We start from the raw sequence: 6,000 nt of genomic DNA, 5'->3' as shown, positions 1-6,000 counted from the left end.
GTGTCAAAGAGGAAAGAGAATCCAACTGAGGTTACATTCTGGAATCTGGTTGTAGGGTAGCTCTATTTTCAACTTTTTGAGGAACCTCTGTACTCTTTTCTAGAGTGGCAGCACCAGCTTGCATTCCCACCAACAGTGGAGAAGGGTTCTTCTTTCTCCACATCCTCACCAAATATCCACCTTATTTCAGACAAAATTACCTTTTTATCCTTCAAAAAAAATGTATTTTCATTCCTTTTCTCTTTCCTACATATCTCCTACTTTTCTACATACAGAGCATCTTCCCTTATTTCCATCAGTTTTAGTTATACTTAGCAACTTTTGCACTCCTAGAAACCTTAGTCTCCAGTGACAACTAAGTAGTAACCAACTGTCAACTGTCACACCAGAATTCTTTAGATAGCAAATCTGTGAATCGGTTAAGCATAAAGCATGTTTACCTACAGACTCAAATATCCTCCGGGTTTTTCCAGTAAGTAAACAAAAGCACAAACCTATGTCCAGTCCTCAAGGCTTTAGCACTTTATCCTATTTGAAAAGACCAAGATGTCCAATGAATTCAATCCCATTTATCATTTAAGCAAAAGTTTGAAGTTTAAGGTTACCGAAAACTTTGATGAAAGCTATCTTCACAATTTTGTATGAAAACTTTGAGACAAGACAAGATTAATCATTACATCTGTTTATTGCTAACAAACTGCAACAGAGATAAAATGGCTTATCTGACCTTCAGTAAACCTCCACAGAATAAAAGTTTCATGTTTACTGCTGATAACTTAGAAGATAGGTCTATCTTAATTAAACCAACAAACTTAGTTTAGTTTTAGGGTTTTTTTTTTTTTTTTTTGGTTTTTGTTTTTTATTTTTTTTATTTATTTATTTTTTAAACACTTTTTTTTTTAAATTTTTTAAATTCTTTTTTTTTTTTTCAAAGATTTTATTTATTTATCAGAGAGAGAGAGGAGGAGAGAGCGAGCACAGACAGACAGAATGGCAGGCAGAGGCAGAGGGAGAAGCAGGCTCCCTGCTGAGCAAGGAGCCTGATGTGGGACTCAATCCCAGGACGCTGGGATCATGACCTGAGCCGAAGGCAGCTGCTTAACCAACTGAGCCACCCAGGCGTCCCTGGTTTTTGTTTTTTAAACTTAAGTACTGAACTGTGTTCCACCTGGACCTATCCCATTTTCAATGTTTATCTGAGACCAGTGGGGAAATCTGGAGTGGGAGGTATTAAGTCCAGGGGTGCTCTTTTGGCTCCTTGACAAGGAGGGTAGGAGAAGCCAGTGGTGCAGAAGGCACTGAGGATGGTTGTTCAGAAGTTCTTCAGGTCTCACCCCAGCTGGTACAGAAACTGGAAGAAGGGCAGGGGGAGACAGAAGAGGCAAAGTGCTGACAGAAGACAGAGAAAGGGTCCCTGGTTCTAGAGGTCATCAAATCCAACAGAGGAGCCATCACCATGTTTTCCCACAAACCAGGGGGAATAGGCAGTCCATGTCAGGCCAGAGAAGACAGGGAATTTCTACCAAAACAAAGGGAGAGCCAAGCCAGCACTGTTTCCTTAGTGTTGAGTATAACATCTGACTCTGCTTGACCAAGGAAGCTGAACAGTAAATCTAGGCAGTCTCAGAGGCTAGCTGATGGTACTGCTCACAACAGAGAATGTCCATTAGTCCTGACAAATCTCAATATCACCTCTGTCCCCACCTAAACCACAGAGCTAGCAGCATAGTTTTGGAAAACACATGGGGGACCCCAGTGTCAATGAACATATATGTGGCAGTCTGTAATCTTAGAATATGAAATTACATCCAAGATGATTGTGGGGGACCTGGGCAGCTCAGTGGTTAGTATCTGTCTTTGGGTCAGGTCATGATCCTATGGTCCTGGGATCGAGCCCTGCATTGGGCTCTCTGCTCAGTATGGAGTCTGTTTCTCCTTCTCCCTTTGTTCCTAGCCCCCACTTTGCTGGTGCTTGCTCTAATAAATGAAACAAAATCTTAAAAAAAAAAAATGACAAATGTTTTAAACCAGAAGTTGCCATGTCTCTGGGAGATCTCTAGAAGAAAGGACAGAATAGTTGGCTACCTTCAGATGACGGAGAATAAAACCTCTCAAACTTGCCTTCATTCCATTTCAGTTAAGAAAGAGGTACACATACAAGAGAAATTCTGCAGACGTCAGTTGACATACTGGACCAGACAGATCATTCCACTAATGAAATGCACACAGGTATTTCTTTTCCAAGGTTCAATATTCACATTCAAATAGAGAGGACTCAGCATGAAACATGACTTGTGGACTATCTTTTCCTGAAAAATAAAATCCAAAATATTCACTAGTATCTGGCACATTCCTCTACATAAAATGTACAATGTATGTCCCACAATTACTAATGCTTTATCTACTATAATGTATTTAATGTTCTTTTGATTCTATGTGTTAATACTAATACTATTGTCCTTTTATGGACAGAAAGGATTTAATGAGGGTTTAGTGAGCCTCGATATTGGTAGAGTCAGTGTTTAAATATGGATACTCTAAAAATCAACATGGGGAACCCAGGTCAAATGCTCTTCCAGAATGTGACTTCTCAGAAAGAGAATGGATTCTCTTTCCTCTTTGACACTCAATGGCTCACCCAGAAGTCTTCACACAGAACTTCCATGAACTGAGACTTCAAACTGAAAATTCCAGGCTACATGACACACATGTAGCCCGAGTGGCTTTCTGGCTGACTACTGAGAACCAGAGACAGAAGTCAGGTGTCTGAGGTAAACACACAGGAAATTCCCAGGAATTAGTTCACTTTCACACCTGGAGAAGCAAGACTATACACCTGTGTATCTGACAACATTTTGTATAGCTACTACCTTGCCTGAAGAACAAAACTATAAATATATCCCCAGACATTAGTTCTCAACATCTTCCCTAGACAGGCACTAGAGATTATGTAAGAAAGGCAAGCTGGGGGAGAGGGGTTGTACCCCAGGACTACTGACATGGAAATGTGGGGATAGGCACAACAATCCAAGATTTACAGATCCTCCAAGTGATTCTGAAACCTCTGCAGGAACTAAGTCACAGGTCAATCCTGAGTTATCCACACAGAAGTCCCTCTTAGAAGCCCTCTATGCTTGTGGGCATTTTACCGTTGTGACACACAAATATGACATTCACAGCACACATTTTCTTTATTCATAAGTACATCTGACTCTAACAAAGTCTGTCTTGGCTTCCTCCTCTTCCATCTCTCTCTCCTCTCTATGCTCCTTGAGCTTGCTGAGATCACCCCAAATACACTTTAGTTCACATTCCTGAATGAAAGCAATCCAAATTTATGTTAATTAGAACAGGGGTGCCTGGGTGGCTCTATTGGTTAAGCAATCACTCGGTTTCAGCTAAGGTCATCATCTCAGGGTTCTGGGATCAAGCCCCAAATCGGGCTCTCAGCTCAGCCAGTAGTATGCTTCAGGATTCTCTTTGTACCTACTCACTTGCTCTGCTCTAAAATAAATAAACCTTTGGGGTGCCTGGGTGGCTCAGTGGGTTAAAGCCTCTGCTCCCCACTCAGATCATGATCCCAGGGTGCTGGGATCGAGCCCCGCATCGGGCTCTCTGCTCAGTGGGGAGGGGAGCCTTCTTCCCCCTTCCTCTCTCCGTCTGCCTTTCTGCCTACTTGTGATCTCTGTCAAATAAATAAATCAAAATAAATCAATAAATCTTTATTTAAAAAAAAAATAAAGTGTGGCTCCTGTGTGCTCTGTTGGTTCACCATCCAACTCTAAGTTTCAACTGAAGTCAGGATCCAAGGGTTGTGAATATAATCACAATGCCTGGGGGTGGACAATACCGGAGAGCAGAAATGGAAAAATCAGGATACCCAAGTGTACCTAACATATTTTATAAGATTTGAGTGTCTACCTACTCACTGTATACATAACTGAAAACATAACATTATCTTTTCTATATGTACACATCAACCTTTTCATTATATAGCTGACCACAAAACAAAGGTACTAAAAAATAAATTATCGTCAATTGATGCAACGTTAAATATGACTGTAACATGCTAACCAAGTCCTCTTTTCTCCCAGGTCGGGAGGAGTAGAGGGACAGCACAGGCTGTGAAACAACCTAGGGACAGCTAGCCCATAAACTGGGTAGGCTGTTTAAAACAGAAATGGTCCCTATGGTGTCAGGTGACCTGCTTCTCAATCAATGCCTTGCACATAGCTCAGAGCACAGGACTAGACTCATCATGGGGCTGAGTGGAAGTTCCTGCCAACCTCAGGTCAGCTTCCTTGGAAGGTCACCCATCTATACTCGAAGAGATCGGTGTTGGGGTTATATTCCTGGGATACCAATGCTTTGTGGAACTACAACACACACTGTGCTGGTTCTAACTAGTTGCACCCAGAAGCCTTTCTTCATCTTCTGCATCTACTCAGTCATGTGATATCTTCAAACTATGCACACAATACTTAAATCCTCCAATATCGCCCCCCCCCCACATCACTCCGTGAATCGGAGCCTGGAAAAGTAGAGTTATCTCTGTCATCCAACAGCAACTGGTCTCAGGAGCACCAGGAAATTCTCAATCATGAGAAAAACACCTGACTTCCCAGAAAAACACCGCAATTCCCAAGAACACATCTCTGTCACATGTGCTCATCATGAGTAGATTCCTAAAGCCCTGCAGTGACCAAAGAACTTCCTCACATTTCAAGAGTTCTCCATATTTGATTTTCATAGGATTTAACTTCCTTCAAGCTGTGTCATCATGTTTTATTGCTCCTCCCAACTCTCAAAGTGCTAGTACCTAAATTAATCCTGTTCCCATTGGTGGCATTTTCCTATGCTTCCAATGAAGTGGTGACAACACTGTATTTAAATCTCAGTTATGGCCTCAAATGATCCTGTTACCAACCTTTTACCATTGAAGTGGAAAATTCCAAGCTATTCCTAAGGACTGCAAGGGCCTGCAAGGTTTAGATGGGAGGGGGAGAGCAGTGACAGTGGGCTTTCCAGAACACAGGAATGAAGATCAGTTTTGATACCTCCATCATTGGAATGGAGAAGAAGAGACAAAAGATGTGAGAGGATTCAGAAGGAAAACAAGTAAAATTTGGCCACCTGGGTGGTTCAGTGGGTTAAGCCTCTGCCTTTGACTCAGGTCATGATCTCAGGGTCCTGGGAGTGAGCCCTGCATCAGGCTCTCTGCTCAGTGGGGAGCCTCTCTCTCTGTGTCTACCTCTCTGCCTACTTGTGATCTCACTCTCTGTCAAATCAATAAATAAAATATTAAAAAAAAAAGGAAACAAGTAAAACTTATCTTTCTAGATTCAGAGTCAATAGTGTAGCATTGGACAGGCCACTCTCCAATGAAGACTTCATGCCAGTGATTCAGCTTAGACATGTTTCATCTCTTACCTTAAGAGGCATCATCACTACTAATAGAGGACTGATTCTTTCCTGAGGTATAATATCTACTCAGCAACAGAATATACATTCTTCTTGAGTACACATGGAACATTCTCCAGAACAGTTCACATACTGGGTCAAAAATGGGTCTTGAATGGTACAGAAAAAATGGGATTATTCCCTGCATTTGTCAGGCCACATTGCTTTATTTTTAAATTTTTTTAGATTTTATTTATTTGACAGAGATCACAAGTAGGCAGAGAGGCAGAGAGGGGGGGGAAGCACTGAGCAGAGAGCCCCATGAGGGTCTCAATCCCAGGACCCTGAGATCATGACCTGAGCCGAAGGCAGTGGCTTTAACCCACTGAGCCACCCAGGTGCTCCAGGCCACACTGCTTTAAAATTGAACTCAATGATGAGAAAATTTGCAAGGAAAACAAATAAATGGAGGTTAAAGAAAATCCTACTAAAAAATGAATGGGTTAACCAGGAAATTAAAGAAGAATTTTAAAAAATACATGGAAAAAAATAAAAATGAAAGCATGACTGTTTAGGACATGTGGGATGCACCAAGGGCAG

The sequence above is a fragment of the Mustela lutreola genome, chromosome 16 (assembly GCF_030435805.1).
Source record: "Mustela lutreola isolate mMusLut2 chromosome 16, mMusLut2.pri, whole genome shotgun sequence".
In the NCBI taxonomy this organism is placed as follows: Eukaryota; Metazoa; Chordata; class Mammalia; order Carnivora; family Mustelidae; genus Mustela; species Mustela lutreola.
Note: the sequence above shows the minus strand (reverse complement) of the source record.